This window comes from Marmota flaviventris, chromosome 14, assembly GCF_047511675.1.
Source record: "Marmota flaviventris isolate mMarFla1 chromosome 14, mMarFla1.hap1, whole genome shotgun sequence".
Taxonomy (NCBI): domain Eukaryota; kingdom Metazoa; phylum Chordata; class Mammalia; order Rodentia; family Sciuridae; genus Marmota; species Marmota flaviventris.
The window spans coordinates 77,519,778-77,538,169 of record NC_092511.1 but is presented as its reverse complement, the minus strand read 5'-3'; the positions used below and the strand labels follow the sequence as shown (position 1 = coordinate 77,538,169).

The 18,392-nt window shown below is 53.5% G+C and overlaps 1 pseudogene; it reads left to right on the top strand.

The window, feature by feature from the left end:
• Positions 1-16,200: 16,200 nt before the first annotated feature.
• LOC114103265 (large ribosomal subunit protein eL34-like) lies at positions 16,201-16,550 on the top strand (annotated as a pseudogene).
• Positions 16,551-18,392: the final 1,842 nt, after the last annotated feature.

The following is an 18,392-nucleotide window of genomic DNA, read 5'->3' as shown; positions in this document are numbered from 1 at the left end:
CCCTGTATGGTGTTCCTGATGTCATCTGGAATGTCCACAAGTCCAGGTGCTCCTGAATCAGTTTGATAAGTTGGCACATGTAAGTCATTGACCAGTTTGTTCCTTAAAGCTGTCCTTAGGAAATGGTGGTTATTTGTACAAACAGTAGTCCTACATTGAGACTTGCATTTAAAATGGACTAGTTTATGGCAAACCTCCGCTTTACAAAATGGGGATCTCAGGGTTAGGCAGAGTCAGAAAAAAGCTTTTTTATATACCTTGGAGTAATTTAGGAGTATGGGGCAAAGCCTTGAGAGCTGCTGTTCTCCCCACCAAGGAGTCACTCAGGGCAGGCACAGCCTGAGAGCTGCTGTTCTCCCCACCAAGGAGTCACTCAGGGCAGGCACAGCCTGAGAGCTGTTGTTCTACACACCATGGAGTCACTCAGGGCAGGCACAGCCTGAGAACTGCTGTCCTACACACCAAGGAGTCACTCAGGGCAGACACAGCCTGAGGACTGCTATTCCACACACCATAGAGTCACTCAGGGCAGGCACAGCCTGAGGATTGCTGTTCCACACACCATAGAGTCACTCAGGGCAGGCACAGCCTGAGAACTGCTGTTCTGCACACCATGGAGTCACTAGGGGAGGCACAGCCTGAGGACTGCTGTTCTGCACACCATGGAGTAAACAGGGCTGGCAAGCCTGAGAACTGCTGTTCTACACACCATGGAGTAACTCACGGCAGGCACAGTCTGAGGACTGCTGTCCTACACACCAAGGAGTCACTCAGGGCAGACACAGCCTGAGAACTACTGTTCCACACACCATAGAGTCACTCAGGGCAGGCACAGCCTGAGGACTGCTGTCCTACACACCATGGAGTTACTCAGGGCAGGCACAGCCTGAGAACTGCTGTTCTACACATCATGGAGTTACCCAGGGCAGGCACAACCTGAGGTTTGCTGTTCCACACACCATGGAGTCACTGGGCAGGCACAGCCTGAGGACTGCTGTCCTACACACCATGGAGTCACCAGGGCAGGCACAACCTGAGGACTGCTGTTCTACACACCATGGTGTCACCTAGGGCAGGCACAGCCTGAGGACTGCTGTTCTACACACCATGGAGCCACCTAATACAGGTGTAGCCTGAGGACTGCTGTCCTGAACACCGTGGAGTCTGTAGGGCAGGCACAGCCTGCTCTCCCCAAGATGCTCCCCGTCTGGCTTTCTCTTGTTCTTTCCTCATCCCTCTGTAACTGTTCTCCTGCCCCCACCTGTGGGAGTCCCCAAGAGAACACTGATGAGTAAGCACGTGTGCAAGGTAAGAAAAAGAATGTTGTGTTTGGATTTCGGGGGCCTGGGTCGTTCCCCGGCCTTGTCCCTGGCTCTCTGCAAGCTGTGGGTAGCTGGCTACCAATGTCACAGAACAGGAACTGGGTGAAGACCTACACAGGAAGTGTCTCAGCTGTGAACAATGAGCCTTCTCTTGCGGAGGTCAGCAGTGCTGGGAAAGGCAGCATTGCTCTTGGCCCCCCACCGAGGCTTCCCGGAGCCCCTGCCCCTGCTCTTCCTGCACCACTCCTGGTCTACTTCCTGGTGCTGAGGCTCCCGCTCTCCAGGTGGTAGCCAAGCTGGCCCGGCCTCACAATAGCTTTTGAGGCCAGGAATCCTGTTTGGAGCCCCACCAGCAGCCCCTCAGGCTTTCCTCTGAGGTCCTGCCAAGGGAAACGGGGCCTCCAAGGACTCCTTCTTGTGGGGACCCGCAGACATTTCCTCTGCTGCATCCCCAGAGGTCCAGCCAGTGTCAGAGCCTGCCCATTCCCATCCCCCAAAAGACAAAGTCTCCATGATGCCAGTCTCTATTCAGGAATCATTGATGCAGCTTAGACATTCTGAGAGGGCAAGGGTGCAGACAATGAGGCCCTTGAATCAGAAAATGCTGTGTATGTTGGCAAGGAAAACACCAAGTTTACAGCAGCGAAGATTCAGAATTCAGATGAGCTTTTCGAAAGGCCACCTTTCCCCACTTCATCTTCTCAATGTCACTCTGCTGAGTTGGAGTCAGTTGAGCTCAGGCAAAACTCTGGAAATGCAGTGAACCTTTCAGCCTAACCTTCAGCAAACCTCGACGTTGCTGTGTGGCTTTGTCCACTTCCCAGGAATGTGAAGGAGCTCTTTCCTGGGTGCAGGCCACAGTTAGCCCTCTGGGACTCCTACCAGGAGATGGTTGATTCAGCAAGTGACAGTCATTTCCAATAAAGTCACCACCATCCTCTTCCCGTGAGGTTATTTTTCGTTTGTTTCTTTAGTACCAGGGATTGAACCCCGGGGTGCTTAACCACTGAGCCACATGCCCAGCCCTTTTTATATTTTATTTAGAGACAGGATCTCTCTAAGTTGCTTAGGGCCTCATTAAGTTGCCGAGGCTGGCCTTGAACTCACAGTCCTCCTGCCTTCTTCCCCTGAACCATTGAGTTTAGAGGTGTTCACCGCTGCACCCAGTGTAACTTTATTCTTAATAGTCAGAAACTGGAAAAATCCAAATGTCTATCAACAGATGAAAAGATAAACAAATCTAGAGGATGTGTACAATGGATACCTCCTCAACAGAGAGGAAAGGCTCCAGGGAATCCTGCAGGTGGGAGGGGACAACACAAATGCCCGTGTGCTCTGCAGTTCCACTACACCACACCTCAGAGAAGGCAAAAATCAAGAGTGTTAGGAATCAGAACAGTCAGGGTGTTGGGAGAGGGCAAGAGGGAGCTTTCTCTTGCTGTCTGGATGCTGGGTTCCTTGTCTCTCTTCAGCAAAGAATTGAGGAACAGGACACAGAGATAGCAAGCCAGCAACAGTTTTATTGCAAACACAGCAGAGATAGAGAGAGACTTCTCCCAAGAGAAGGGGTCCCAGAGCTGGAACTCTGGTGGGGAGCTTGGGCCTATTCTTATGGTCTCTGGACTTCCCTCCTGTCCTTGTCTCCTGCCCTGTCCACGTGCTCCTCACTGTTATTGACTGGTGCCCTGCTGCCCATGCCTCTGATTAAGGTTTTCTATTGGATCCCTGGCTTGGGGGCACGAGTACTGAGGGCCTTTCTGATTGGGTCCTGGCTTGTGTCCATGAGCACTTTTGTAAAGTGGGAAGTTGACCTCACCGGGAGACCCTGTCCACACGCCTTGGTCCTGGCCCTGCCCTGACCTCCTCACTGCCTCTTGCCTGGGTGCCTAGGCCCTTCTCCATCTCCCTCATTCCCCCGTCAGGGGAAACCCCGACTACTGCTGGGAGCTGGGGCCACTCTGGCTACCACTCTGGCTGGAAAGGGGCATTGAGGGCCTGAGTCTGGGGTTCTCCCGAGGGAGAGGTCAGGCAAGAGGCATTGTCAGGACAGTTCAGAGGCCCTTGGTGGAAGCTGGCCAGCACGGTTATTTGGGGTTTATCTGTACAGCCCTTCTTTAGATCCTAACATACAGATACATATCACAACATCAAAGTGAGATCAACACTAAAGCAAATACTATTATAGGGTTAAACAGAGCAGAAAATGTCATCGTGCAGTTGGGGAAATAGAAAATCATACCAATGATCAGTGTCAGTAATTATTAAATGTGAAACATTAATTAGTGCAGACTAATTCATAATTTACATGTGTTTTGTGTTGAATTAATTGATGCTAAATGTTTAAATCTTTAACTTCATACAGTACTTTTATTAAGGACATCTATTAGGGGTTGTAAATTCCCACGTGGGATAAAGGTAATGGTTTTGGGACCCAAGTTAAGTAACATCTATTGGTCAGGAGAAAGGTAAAAGATGTCACCCGCCAACAGAGGACCTCGAGATGTGCCATACACCCAGCAAGAGGAGCGAGTTTATTAAGGACATTTAAATCAGGTGGACTATTAGTGGCCAAGGGGACACATGGAGCAGTTACTTCATAGAGCACAGAAAACCACGCACAGGATTCATAGTGAGGTCACGTGAATCAGAGGAACGGATGGCGACAGGGCTCTGCCCGCCTGCTCAGCCACCACGCGCTCCTCCTTGATCACACCTGACACACTCAGATGGGGACCAGCCAAGGCAATGGGGCGTGTAGGTGACAGGCCAGAGAACTACACAGAGCACCTGTGGACAGCTTTCACAGTGCTGTAGAGTTGCAGTGCAAAGTGAATCAGCACTTTGTCAATTAGGTGGATGTGAAGCCCCCTGGAGCTCTAGGAATGTGAGTGGCAAATAAGTTCCTAAAAGTGACCTCGTGTCCGGCAGGTACCAGTCGTCCATTTTCTTTCTGTATTAAAGTATACATGTCTTTCAGGGCCGTCCAGTTAGACAACATGCTGACATTGTGTGTACATTCAGACTAGTAAGAGTAGGCCTGCTAAGCAGGCCAGGAACAGCTCCTCAGGTCAAGGGCGTCTTAGTGACGCAGGACTGGTGCCATGTCTCATCCTGCTCTGCATTCTGCCCACCCAGCTCTCCAGGTCCATGGAATTCACTAGGCCCAAACCAGTCCCAGCTCCACTAAGCCAGGTGTATCAGACCAACTTCTTTCTCTCCAATTACATTGTTTTAAAGTAGGGAAAGTCAAATTAAAATGTAATTGCTGTTCCTGATAATTTTGAGTGACATTTACGCAAGATCTGGGGACTCTATTTGAGGAGGCTGTACTTTGTCATCTGAGATTAAACAGTAGCGCCGTCCACCCACGCTATGCAGTTGCAGGTGGCTGCAACATAAAACAGTCTGTCGTTTGTTTATGGTAATGTTCCCATTAGTACAATTAAAGACAGGATAGCTGAAGCGATTATGCCTACCGAATGCAGATAAGAGCGACCCTGGGCAGGACAAGTGGGCCATAAAGAGGGAGCAGTGAGGTTAGACCCAATGTCCAATGTAAAAGGAAGCCTTCCCTGGGCCAAGGCACACACAGGTGGGGGTCCTTGTTGTGCCTGAATAGGTTAAAGCTATGAATAGCTCATGTGCAGGACCTCCGACCTGTGGAGCAGGACCTCCATCCTCTGGAGCTGCCCCTACTAACCTGATAGCAAGCGGCACAGCCACTGATGTTGCAATCAAAAAACCAATAAAACCAAACATGCCATTTAGCTTGTTTAAACAGGAACTCTCTCTTACCTCTACCATTTGAAAGAGGCCATACTTTTACCCTAAAACAGGAAATGTTTTCAGGAAAAGGCTTGAGGGATGTATGGGGTATGATGTATCAGGAGTCTTGTCCTGCAGCCACACGGCCACTAAGGGGTGGACCTGATTACCAGGTAAGGACCCTCCCAGTTGGGAGTATGTAGCCCCTTACTTGGATTTATGGTTTTTACATGGCAGAAGAGAGGAGCCCTTGATCGTCTCCCTCAGGAAGTTCTAGTCAGATTTCTGGAAGCATCTGTTGAAACTCTCACTAACTGATACTAATGGAGAGGTCTCAAAACCTGCAAGTAAATAGTTAGACAAAAAAGGCCTTCTGCACGGGGATGCAAGTGAGTTAGACCCTGTGGGCCAATAGCCTTATCAGGGCCAAGGACAGATGTTTAACCCGTGGAATTTTAGTCCCCTGAAACAATTTTCTTAAGTGTCTCTTAAGAAGCTCACTGGTTTTTTCCTACCATGCCTGAAGATTGAGGTCCCATGAACAATGAAGATAAAACTTACTTCCTAATGCTTGTGTTACTTCTGCCTTAAAAGTAGGTCCAGGGCTGGGCTGGGGCTCAGCGCAGAGTGCTTGCCCAGCACGTGTGAGGCACTGGGTTCCACCCTCAGCACCACATATAAATATATAAAATAAAGGTATTGTGTCCATCTACGACTAAAAATTAAAAAAAAGGTAGGCCCATTATCTCTCTGAAGGCTCTGAGGGACACCACATTGAGGAATGATGTCCTGAAGTAGACATTTTACAAGTTCAACAGCCTTTCCAGATCTGCAGGGAAAGCCTTCCACCCATCCAGGGAATGTGTCCACAAGAACTAATAAATGATTCGCATTCGGTCCCTTGGGCACATGGATAAAATCCAGCTGGCAGTCCACTCCGGGATGACAGACAACCTGCTCCTTGGTGTCCAGGAGGGCAGAGGCATTTGTTAGAGGAATTACCCTGCTGGCAGACGCCACAGCTGTGGATGATCTGTTGGATTGTGTCTTCAGCCTTTTCCTGAAAACATCTCCTGTTTTAGGGTAAGATTATGTTCTCTTCCCAATTGTAGAGCTGGGGGAGAGACTTCAAAACCTTCCATCAGATGCTGGGGAAGTAACAGGGTGCCATCCTCTACGACTCAGGTGGGGTCCTTGAGGCGCAGTCTGTAGGGCCTCTTCCAGCGAGAACTGGGGCGTTCAGAGGACAGGAAAGAATTTCCCATAGGAGCTGGTGGCTGTGGGACCCGATAAACAGCTGCCTTGGCTGCTATGTCTGATGCCCAGGAGCATGGACACCTGCCACCTGAGAGGGCAGGAGGTGGCCTCAGGAGGCAAAGAGCTCCTTGGCGTGCCAACAGGAGTGTGCGGTGGTGAGCAAGCCCCACTCCCCCAGGCAGCAGCGTGAGCATAGGTATGAGAGAGGCATGTTTAGCTCCCTGTGCACTTCAACCCTCTTGTCTTTAGAAGACTCTAGGGCCAGGGGTTGGGGGGACAACCAATTCTGGCACCTGCGCTCTGGCATTAGCAGGAAGTGGCCCTGATTCCACCTCAAAGTCTGTCCCTGCTGCGTACCCAGATCTCCGAGTCCCGTCGATCACTGATGAACTCCCAGGGGTGGATAGGGTGTGATCTGACTATCTACAGGATGATCAGGTACCTCTGGCCTGGCAGCGCAAGTGTCCACTAGAACTCCTCAGGGGAGTGGAGGGCCTTCCTCTACCTCAGGTAAGAATGTGGCTGCACCGAGGTCATGACAAGCCTTTCAGGTCACTTCAGGTCCTTCTAGCAGGGCCTGCTGCTGGAGAGTGCGGCTGTCTGTAGCCAGAGCTGCCCTTAGAGCTCAGGATGCCTCCGATGCCCTGGGAGGGCAGTACAGGAGGGGCCTCCCAGGGTGAGTTTATGTGCCTCGGGCACCAAGAGCCCACTGCAGCCACAGCTCCAGGACACCTCGTCCAACTCCTTACTTAGGTACCCCACTGGCTGGGAGGGGCCCCCAGTGATTAAGTGACATTCCCCGTGCCACTCCGTCCCTTTCTGCCACACAGAAAAGTCGACTGGGCGGCCAGCCCAGAGCAGGGGCCTGGGTAAGCGCTGTCTTCCTGCCTCTGGAGTCCAACTAAGGACTGCCGTGAATGTCCCTGCGCTCCCTTAAGGCACTCACAGACGGGCCTCACCTCTCAGCACATCCAGGCATCCAATTCTACAATGTCCAGTTGTCCTGGCCAGCCCCTGAGCTGCTTTACTGTCCAAGGAAGGGGATGCAGGAGTGCGGGTGGGATTCTTTCTGGGTCAAGCTTTTGAGTTTCCCCTTCCAGTATCATGTCCAAGTCAGACCTGGGTCTGCAAAACTGAGCGCCTCTGGGGAGACTTTATATCCCCAGGGCCAGGAATTGGGAAGAGAGCCAGTGCCCTCAGAGATCATTCTTCTGAATTCCACACAAAAGAAGGTCACCCTCATACTGAAGGAACACTGTGTCCGGTATGACCAGTCCAGGAGGCCTCGCACCAGGTCCTGCCTTACGGGTAGGGTCCTCAAAGGCAAATAGAGATGGGCTTTTGGACGTAAAGGACAGGTGTGGGAGGCAGTCCGACTGGTGGTCGTCACCTCCGGGGACAATCCTTTTAGGAGTGGCCTTCTTTCCCTCAAGAGAAACAGGAGTGGAGGAGGCTCCACGCCTGTTAGAGGCCTGGAGAAAGAGAACAAGGAGGACAGCCCACTCACAGGCTGCCATCTGTCCTCCCTGTCCTTTGTCCTCCTTGTCCTCCTATCCCAGGCCTCTATTATGAAAGACCGCAGCAGCCTGGAACAAAGGTCCAAGGTTGTGTCTGGCTCCACAGCCCATTTGCGCAGCTCCCTCCACAGGTCTGGAGAAGACTGGGTAAGAGTCTATCTGTAGGAGTGACTTCCTCCTATGGGACCCAGAGCTAGTGTGTTGGAAATGGCCTCCCAGAGGAAGGTCACTGTGGCTCCTCTCCTCCTGGGATCACAGTGGCCAGCGGGGCGTAAATGGAAGGCTACCATGGGCTCTCCTCAGCCCTCCTGATACCCAGTGTATACAGTGATGACCGTCCCAGGTCCTCAACCCTCCTGACACCCAGTGTATACAGCGACGTCTGTCCGCGTCCTCAGTCCTCCTGATGCCAGTGTATACAGCGACATCCGTCCTGGTCCTTGGCCCTCCTGACACCCAGTGTATACAGTGACATCCGGCCCATTGTCTCTCTGTCAGCGTCCCAATGTGGTTCAGGGTGGGGACTCCGGGCTCCTGCAGGGAGGTCCCACTCTTGCCAGCCAGGGTTGCTGTCCTCCTGCTGCAGCGTAGCCGTCTCTAAGACCTTGTGCTTTTCAAGGAAGGTAAAGTGTGACTCAGAGCAACGGGACACCTTCCTGCACAGTCATAGAGACTGATAACCGCTGGAAGGTTGGAAGGCGGCTCTGGTTCAGTGCAGTTCCTTAGGTCTTTCTTTATGTCCTTGAATTCAGCTAGTGAAAGGGGGACATGTACCATCTCAGGTCCAAACTCCCTGCCCCAGCATCGCCCTAAGAGGAAACAACCCTGAGCAGCCAATTTCCAAGCACCTCTGGGATCAAGGGTGGAGTTGTCCCTGGAGGAGGGGGACTGGGCTCCAGTCCTTCTAAGTTGGGATGTAAAGGGGAAGTCATCTTAGGACCCATCACCTTTCCTTCCGATGGGGCCGAGGGGACTTCCTGTGCAGCTGGGCCCCTTTCTTCTGTACAAGTTTTCCTGTTCTGGGGTTTGGTGTCTGGCTCAGGGCAGCAGACTAGGGTCTGAGGGTCAGGCTTGCAGTCCTGCTAGCTCAGGACGATGCCTCAGGTAAAGGAACAAGTGGACCAAGGAGCTTCATCCATTTACCCTCCTGCTACAGAAAAGGTCTCATTGCTGAATAGTTCTGTGATTTAGGGTCCCCTCAGGGGGCCACTGTCCTCCATCTCCTCTGGGTACTGGGGCCAGGCCTCAGTGCAAAAGATCAAAGGTTTTCTCTTTAACTGGAGCCCAAACTATCCCAGTTCTAGAGCAGATGGGAGAGCAGTGAGCTCGCAGGATTTTGGAAGAATGGGATCCTATTGTTACCGCTGTTGACCGGTGACGAGTCCTTGCTTCCCCAATGTTGAAGAATAACACCAGAAAAGCACACGCCGAGGCAAGGTCAGAGTAGAAATTAGAAGTTTATTAAAGGACAGCAGAAAAGACTTCTCCCCAGGAAGAAGGGGACCCAAGAGGTGGAATCCGTGGAAGTGCGGTTGTCTCTCCATTTTATAGTTTCTTTCAGTGATGGAATGTAGGTGGGAAGGCCCGAGGGCTGGGACACAGGTGGACCAAAGAAGTAGTCTGAGCAGGAAGGACTTCATTAACACTTCTTTGGGATGGACTTTGGCCTAGGGCCTTTTCAGGACTTCATTAACATTCCATGAGTTGTCCTGCGTTTCCTGGAATCATTCTCAGCATGGCCTCCATTTTAGATTTCACTCGGTATTAGACCCGGATTTATCTAACTACACTGACTAAATCTGGCTTCACCATCTGGAAACAAAAAGAAAGAGGCCCTGATGGGGGCCGTCCACCCCCACCTCACTCTGACAAGTCCACAGGGTAGACTGGCTTGCCCACGGGGGACGGTGTCCAGGTAGGGACCAGCCAAGCCTACCCCTGGCCTGTTGTCCACATCCCCAGTATTTCTTTTTATAACCCAGATCTTTCTGATGCTTTCATCCCAGAAAGCATGAAATTCCTGCCCTAATCCTGCCAGAAAGGGGTTCAGAATTCTCAGGAGCTCAAGCATCTGAGGGGAGGCTGTTGAGGGCCACAGCCGAGTTAGGATGACACATGGCATTTTGCCAGAAGGGAGTGGTTGAGAGGTGATGCCAGCAAGCCATTGAGATGATGATGGTTATGTTAAGCTGTGTATTCAATTGTATATAGACCTTTGCTGTCCGGCAATAGGGCAGCTCTTGCTGCCTCAGGCACCTGCTATTTTGGAGTTCCCCGTTGAGTTCTCCTGGGGGTCCGAGAGAGTGGGGGTGGAGCCCGGTGGAGAGGAGAGAGAGTTCCCGGGAAGTGTGCCTGGAGTGCTGGTGGAGTTCGGGCAATAAAGTTTCCTGTTTGAACATACAAGTGCTTTGTGGTGGCTCAGTGATTTGTGCCCAGCCAGACTACGGCATTTGGTGGCCCGTACGGGGATTGAATCCGCAACCTTGGCGTTATCAGCACCAAGCTCTAACCAGCTGGCCTCCTCTGAAAAACCATTACACTGGAGTCTGCAATGAAGAGAGCCCCTGAACGGTAACTGGACAGCCCAGCCCACACTACGGGTCTTTTTCCTGAGCAAGGAGGTTCCCAGCAGCTGCTATAAGTCAGCCCCAAGAGAAATCCTGGGATGGTCATGATGACCTCCCCTTTCTTTCTTTCTTTTGGAGGGTCCTTAAAGCTATTGGGAAATAATTGGGTGGTTTCCCAAGTGTCTCAAAAGATAGGGAGTTCCTCTATTATAGTTTTTTTTTTTTCTTTTTGTACTTCTAGATGGACAAAATGCCTTTATTTTTTCTATCTTTATGTGGTTCTAAGGATGGAACCCAGGGCCTCACACAGGCTAGGCAAGCGCTCTGCCACTGAGCCCCAGTCCCAGCCCCCCTACAGGGCCTGGTGACCGGGGATAACTATCCTGACAGAAAGGACAAGGTCTCTGCATGAGGTAAGGCTACTTAGGAGAAGTCTAGTCGTAACTGACAAACTGCGTTTCCATAAGGAGGGGAAGGAACATTGCTGATTCTGTCATGATGTGATGGGCAGGGGAGAGAGGGGAGAAGGAAAAATTAGTCAAGCTGGGAATTCAGCCCTGCTAGTTGGGGCTGGGGTCTTCCCCAGCCTCAGAGAGCCACAGAAGTGCCGGACGATCACCAGTCACTGTCCAGGTCTCATCAGCCATTTCACATGATTGTCACTAACCTTTGAGTCATGGTTTTGATCCTACCTGAGCCCCCAGTTCTGTTACTGTTTGGGATGCTGGGTTCGTTGTCTCTGTTCAGCAAGCAATTGAAGAACTGGACACGGAGCCAGCCAGCAAGCAGCAGGTTATTGCAAAAGGGACAGAGAGAGACTTTGAAGAGAAGGGGCTCCGGAGCTGGGAGTCTAGTGGGGGAATTCTGGCCTCTTCTTTTCATGGCTTTGGAATTTCCTCCTTTCCTGTCTCCTTCCTGTCCACCTCACTCCCATTCATTGGTGTCCCCTGTGACCATGCTACTATCTTAGTGTTTTTATTAGCTCCCCTGCATAGGGCATGAGTACGGAGGTGTCTGTCTGATTGGGTCCCTGCTTGTGTCCACGAGCACTTTCGCCCAGCTGGAGGTTGACCTCATCAGAAGACCCTCTCCATGCTCCTTTGTTCTGGCCTGGCCCCCCACTTCCTGGCTTGCTGTCCAGCCCTAGCCGCCTACGCCCTTCCCATCCCCCTCATTTCTATGAGACTAGGTGGCTCGGGTCTTGACGGGAGTGGGGGTTACCCAGTGTATACTTTTGCCAATGCATTCAGACCCCTAGGTTCCAGCCAAATACTTCACTACCTGCACATCACTGTGTCTCAACCGTGCGTAGAGTAGATGTTTAAAACAGGTGATTTAACATTGCAAACAGGAGATCTGTGTCGCAAATGTACCTGGGGACTCTGGGGACCTGGAGCAAGAAGAGCCCTGGTGGATGGTGTTTTCATCTTAGACCACCACTTAATCATTCATGTAGGGATTTTCTGAAAATGGACATGAGGTCCATCCAATTAGGTCCATGAAGTAATTTTGCAAATGAGTCAGTGTGGTGGCACTGCCCATAATCACAGCTACCTGGGAGGCAGGGGCAGGAGGATCACCTGAGCCCAGAGTTCCAGGGCAGTCTGGGCCACCCAGTGAGAGCCTGTCTCAAAACAACAATAATGATTTTGCAAATGGACCTCAGTAAACCCCAAGTGTCACTGTAGGTGGATTGTACATGGAGGGCCTCTGACACACCTCTGTGGGAAGCGGTGCTGGTCTAAGTCCTCAGGCCCAGGCCTGGCAGGCTGTGACATGCTGGTTGGGCAGAGGCATCAGGCAGCACACCAGGTCAGGGGTGCCAGAGGGTTGGAGGAGACTGCAGATCTCCTGTTAGCTCCGGAAGGGGCCCAGGAAATGTGGGGTGACTCTGCCCTTCTAATAAACTGCCCAGACCAATAAATCCACCAACAATCACAGCCAGACCAAGGAGTGGCCTGGCCTCCCCCGAGGCTCTGCCACCTCTCCTCCAGTCCCCTCTATTCCCTTCCCTCAAGCAGGTGCCCAGGAGGATGCTCCCTGACCCAAATCCTTCATGATCACAGGCCACCGTCCCTGCCAGGAAGGAGCAACTTCCTGAGCTGAAGGCCTTGCCTTGTTGATGTGGCCTGGCACGGACCCTGGTTTCCCAAGGCACTCGGCTGGGCCAGCGCCTTGGCACAGAGCTGTTCCCACAGCAAAACCAAACAGAAGCCATGCTGGAGTGGGAGGGCGCTGGAGAGCCTTCCTTCCATCTGGCCAAGTCTTGCTGCCCCGGGACCTGCTGCCTTCCCACCCTGCAGAGCCGGGGAGCCCCTAAGCAGGTGGCAGCACTACGGGGGCCCGTCTGGACACCTGGAGGCTTCCCTGTCCGCTGAGTCCCTGCCCACCCTGCTCGCTCGGCTGGTCACGTGCAATGAGGTGTGGAACCCAGCTAGATGGGAGCCCTCACTCCTCTGTCTCCGGGACCTTCAGGGCACGCGTGCATGGTCTCACCTCCACGCCACACACCCCACACCCCAGGTCGCACACCCAGACCCCCCACATCCCTACTGCTTTAGGTAGGAACCAGGTGGGGGATTCCTGAGCCTCGAGTGCTTCTTGAGCCCCGGGTCAGGGAGATATCCAGGGACATGGTGGACTGTCTCCTCATCTCAGCTGTGAATGGTGCGCTGGTCTCCACCCGCGATGCTGCTTTAGGCAACCAGCAGCAAGCTTCTCCCTGTTACTGAGTCTGTCCAGTCCTGCTCCATCTTGCCGGTGACCACGGTGGCCAGTCACCTCGAGGAAGCAATGCTCACAGCTAGAATGTGCAACTGGGTAAAATACTGAAACTCTTTTGTGCAACTGGGTGTCCCTGCTCCTGAGCCTCTGAAGGACATGCTCCCTGTGCTCTGGCCCCTCCAGAGCCTCCAGGGACTCAGCAAAGGAGTAATGTACAAGTGTCCACTAGCAACTCTTTTTGGTTGCCTAGCAGTGCCACAAACCCACCCAGTGTTGGGGACATGTCACCGCAAAGACCACACAGAGGCCCAGGGGAGCTGGCTTTCCACACATCCCCACAGTGGTGACCTGGTCACTTACGGCACAGGCACAGCTGGCCAGGCAGAAGCTGGTTTTCAGGACAGAGTGGGTGGCAAGTGATGCCTGCCCAGCTCTGGCCTAGGCAGGGGGCTCACAGGTCGGCTGGGAACCTGGTACTTGGCTGCACGAAGCGGGCAGGGTTGCTGGATTTAGCAAATAAAGATACAGGATGTCCTTGTACCAAATGGGAAGTCACCAGGTAGAAGATGTCTGCAGATGTTGCCAAACACACCCTGGAGGAAAGGGAGGCACAAATCATTCCCTATCGAGAACCCCTGGTCCTTGTCAAACCCTTTGTTAGCTGCAACCAAGGGAGCAGACTCTATGGTCAACCACAATGGTCTCACGAGGAAGGAGCCTGCTGAGGCAATGGGACATTTTGTGCATCTCTGAACAATGTCACCAAAACCATCGCAGAAACAAAGCCCAAGTCAGAAGACTTGCACTTCCCGATTTCAAAACTAACCTCAAAGCTGCAGCGATTTGGGGTCTGTTTGGTATACCAGAACAGACAGACATAGATCCCTGGAACAGAACTAAGAGCCCAGAAGTAAATCCTCACATTGATTTTCAACAAGGTGTCAAAACAAGTCGGCAAGGAAAAGGAGGTCTCCAGCCAGCGGTGCAGGTAGCTGTGCGCATGCTGAGCGGAGGCTGGACCCTGCTCACGCCCCACACGTGTGCACGGTGTGGCAGCCACCATCACAGAGCCCTCGGGGACAGCAGGCACACATCCTCAGGACCTCGAACTAGCAGCAGCACCACAAGCACAAGTGACGCAAGGAAAGAGCACGCACATGAGACTTCCTCGAGGTTAAAAGCCTTGGCGCTTCAAAAGTCACGCTCAAGTGGAAAGACGACCCACGGAGAGGGAGATTTTGCAGATCGTGGGTCTGATCGAGGGCTTGTACCTAGACTGTGTCATGTAGAGGGCTCCTACCTCTCAGTGATGGAAGGACAGCCAGGCTTTACTCTATTTATGTGGTGCTGAGTATGAAACCCAGGGCCTTGCGCGTGCCAGGCGAGCACTCTACCCCGAGTCCCAGCCCAACCCCAGCCAGCTTTTTAGTAGACAATGGTCTGAATGGACATTTCTCCAAAGAAGATGCACAATCGACCAATAAGCCCTTGAAAATGTGCTCCATGTCCTGAGCAAGTAGCACAGTCGGCTGACGGCTGGCAGAAGAGAAGCCACAGGAGGCAGGAAAGGGTCTCGGCCTCTTGAAGAGCGGTGGAATGGGGAGATGGCAAAACCCACCTTAACAGACTCCTGGCGATGAATTCCAGGGGAACGTGGGTCTAAATGCAACAAGTTTCTCCAAAAATCCTTTAGAAGAGACTTTGGGGTCACTCCCTCCAGAAGCTCCTGGAAGCTGTCCCCAGGCTTCTCTGGGCTCCTGTGGCTGCTGGCACCTGGCTTACGCTGGGCCAGTCCACTCTGGCCCCGTCTCCCCGTGCTTCTCCTGTGTGAGTGTCTGAGCTCCCACTGCCTCTCTTACAGGAAGACTTTCGATGGCACTCAGGGGCCACCAGGGAGTCTGGGACAATCTCCTTTGCTTGAAATCCCTAACTCGATCACATCTGCAACGTGGAGCACAGTGCAGCCCGCTAAGGCTGGTGTCACTGTCCTCAGGGAAATGCACAGGAGATGCAAATTACTATCCCCTACAGTCACCGCACACCCACAGGGAGCGAAAGCCCAAGGGCAACCCGGGCTGGTGGCACCTGGGACCCACCAGAGCTCCCATGCAGCGCTCTGGTAAAGCAGGTCAACCTGCAGGGATCGCCCTATGGTGCTGGCTGGCAGGACGGCAGCCGAGCAGTGTGACGAGACCCAGAAGCTCTGGTCCCCGCAGACAGTCCTCCCAGGCCCTCCATCAACAGGGGCGTCTGCGTCACTGTCTGCCTCTCGGAGGCTCAGACCATCCCCTCCATCCCCTCCATGGAAGGCAGGGTGGGGAAGACTGTGGGGTGTCTGAGGATGGCTGCGAAAGGCCCCCGACTTCTGCTTCCCTTGTCAGAATTCTTGGTCTCAGCGCCCCGGGCCCCAGGCAAGGAGTCTGACTGCACACGGCTCCCCACTGCCCGGGAGCCTGAGCAGGTGGACCAGCTGAGGGAGGGCGTGCAGTTGAGGCCGCCCTGCACGCCCTCCCTCACACACCTGTGAGTGAAGCAGTCTGTAGGTGCCACGGCTGCCAAATCACACCCTGTGCTTCCTGGGCAAGGTGGCAGGGATGGGCGTACCTTCTGCACCCTACCCCAGCTCCTCACCTACACTCCTTGAGTACAGTAAGCCAGTGAAGTTTGCTGCCATGATGTTCTGGGGCGCTTTTTCAGCAGCAGTAGGTAGGACAACACCCAAAGGAGACTCGTGTAAGTTAATCAAGTGAGAAATCCAAGAAAGTTTGTAACACCACTATTTACGCTAACCCCAAGTGGGTGATGACCTGTCAGCTTTCCTCCCTGTAACCCAAATACCCAGCGAGAACCACTTAGAGGAGGGAAAGTTTATTTGGGGCTCAAGTTTTCAAAGTCTCAGTCCATAGGTGGCTGACTCCGTTGCTCTGGGCCCCAGGTGAGGCCGGACACCAGGGCAGAAGGACCCAGCTAAAGGAGGCTGCTCAGCTCGTGGGGGTCAAGAGGCAGAGAGAGCTCTTCTTCCAGGGACGGTATCTAGAGGTACTCAGAATGGTTCAGCGCTTGACAACCGTCGTAGGCTTTCCTACAACACAGCCTCTAACAAAACCAGGCTGTCTCCAACCCCTGGTAACAGAATTGCTGATCTTTATACAAGGAAGTTGGGAAAGCACCAGAATCTGCATGTGGTGTGTGCCTGGCAGATCTCGAGGCTCGTGCTGTAAGACCTGAAATCCTCATGAGATCGTCCAAAACAAAAAAATATGTCAGCAGGGCCTATGGTGGTCCCCTGTGTGCGAAATGTGTTGGTGAACAGGCTCAAGCGGGCCTTCCTTATCGAGGAACAGAAAATCATTGTGAAAGTGTTGAAGGCACAAGCACAGAGTCAGAAAGCTAATTAAAAAAATGAAGCTTCTTTGAGTAATAAAAAGTCAAAAGGCTTAAAAAAAAAAAAAGCAGCAGAGAGAGGGAAGGGGCCACAGAAAGGTGCACCCTCCCAGGTGACCACTCCTCCAGCCGCACCCCACCTGCCTACAGCCACCACCCAGCTGTATAAACTAGGACAGACTGCTCAGGTCCTGGCTCTCACCCTCGAATCGCTCAGCTCTGAATATTCCTGCATTAACAGGAGCTTTCAGGGGACACCTCATACCCAAACCACAGCACGCCACCAGGGCCCTAAACACCCATGTCCCTATCACAGTGACAGTGCACCAGTACCTCTCCAAGGGCCCCAGTCTCACGGCTCCAGCGTGGCCCAAGTCCAGTCTCTCTGAGGCTCAAGGCGAGCTCGTGCCATGAGCCCTGCCGTGATCCGTGCCCAGTAGGCACTGGCACAGAAGAAACATGCCCAGTTCAAAAGTGGGGCTTGGGCATGGGAAGACGAGATGGGCCAAAGCTAGATCACAACCCACATGGGCGACAGACCCTGCCTTCTTGGGTCTATGTAAAGCCCAGGGCACGTGGCCAGGCGGGCGCTCTCAGAGGCCTGGCAGCCTCCCTCCGGCCGCACTGGTGGCAGTGCCCAGGGGCTCACCGGCAGCTCTTCTCAGCACAGTCTGCATCGCTGGCATCTCTTTGTTCCCGGGTCTCCATGCCAGCTTTGGTCGCACCCTTTCATGGGCAGTCTGTGGGGCTCCGGTCACCTGCTGCACTTTGCCGGCCATGGAAGAAGTCCCCTTGGTTCCCAGAGGAGGGATAAAGCTCAGGAGCCTGCTTGGTTATCAGGGGGACCGGCCTGCCAAGCCACCCCAAGCCTGGCCGCCCAGCCTGTGGCAGGTGAGCGCCCGCACCCTCCTGCTCCCAGCCTCCTGCTCCCAGCCTGTGGCAGGTGAGCGCCCGCACCCTCCTGCTCCCAGTCAGAGGCCCCTGGGCACACCACCAGCTCCAGAACCACCCCTTCCTCTGCACCCGGGGACAGGGACATGGTGACAGGGAACAGCCTAGGCAACAGCCTAGGGAAGGGAGCCGTGCCTCTAAGGTCAGGGACATGGGGACAGGGGACAGGTGACAGCCTAGGGAAGGGGAGCCATGCCACTAAAGACAGGGGCCAGGCATTCACCCCAGATGGGAGATCTTGGGGCCACTGTGGGGCTGCCCAGTGTCTGTCCCCACTGCCAGGGCTGAGTCACCACTAGTCCCACCCAGCAGGACTTGGCGGTTACTGTGGACCATGCTCCTTCCTTGCCGTCTAAGATACCGCCATCGCCCTGGCCTCTCCCCTCAGTGGCAGTTTTTTGGATGGACTGTCTTGTTAACAGGTCAATAGAACATGAAGAGCCCGGGACTGATGGGAGGAGCTGTCTGCGTCCAGACGTCTGGACCTCGTTGATTTTCCTTGGAGGCTGAGCGTGGCGGCTTACAGGAAGGGATGTGAAGTGGGGTGTGGTGGCCGAGTGGAAGCCCTGGGAGAGACTGTGAGCTGCCACCCCGAAAGCCTCGTTCTCCTCCTCCTTATGACAGGGACGCAATGTAACCTACCACAATCCCTTGATTTCCAGTCTCCTCGTACCTATGTGGGGACATGTGACCAAGGTCTGGGCACTGAAGCACAAGCGGTTGTGTGAAAGACTTCTAGGAGAAAAAGGGACAAGCTCTCCTTCCCGCATGCCACCCTGAGGACTAGGATGCAGGCGTGAGGGCTGGAGCTCAAGAAGTCAATGGGACCTTGAGAAAGGAGGCCTCGGGCCACAGGGCAGTGGAGCAGAGATGGCCAGCCCGCAACAGCAGAGCATTCCCCCGCA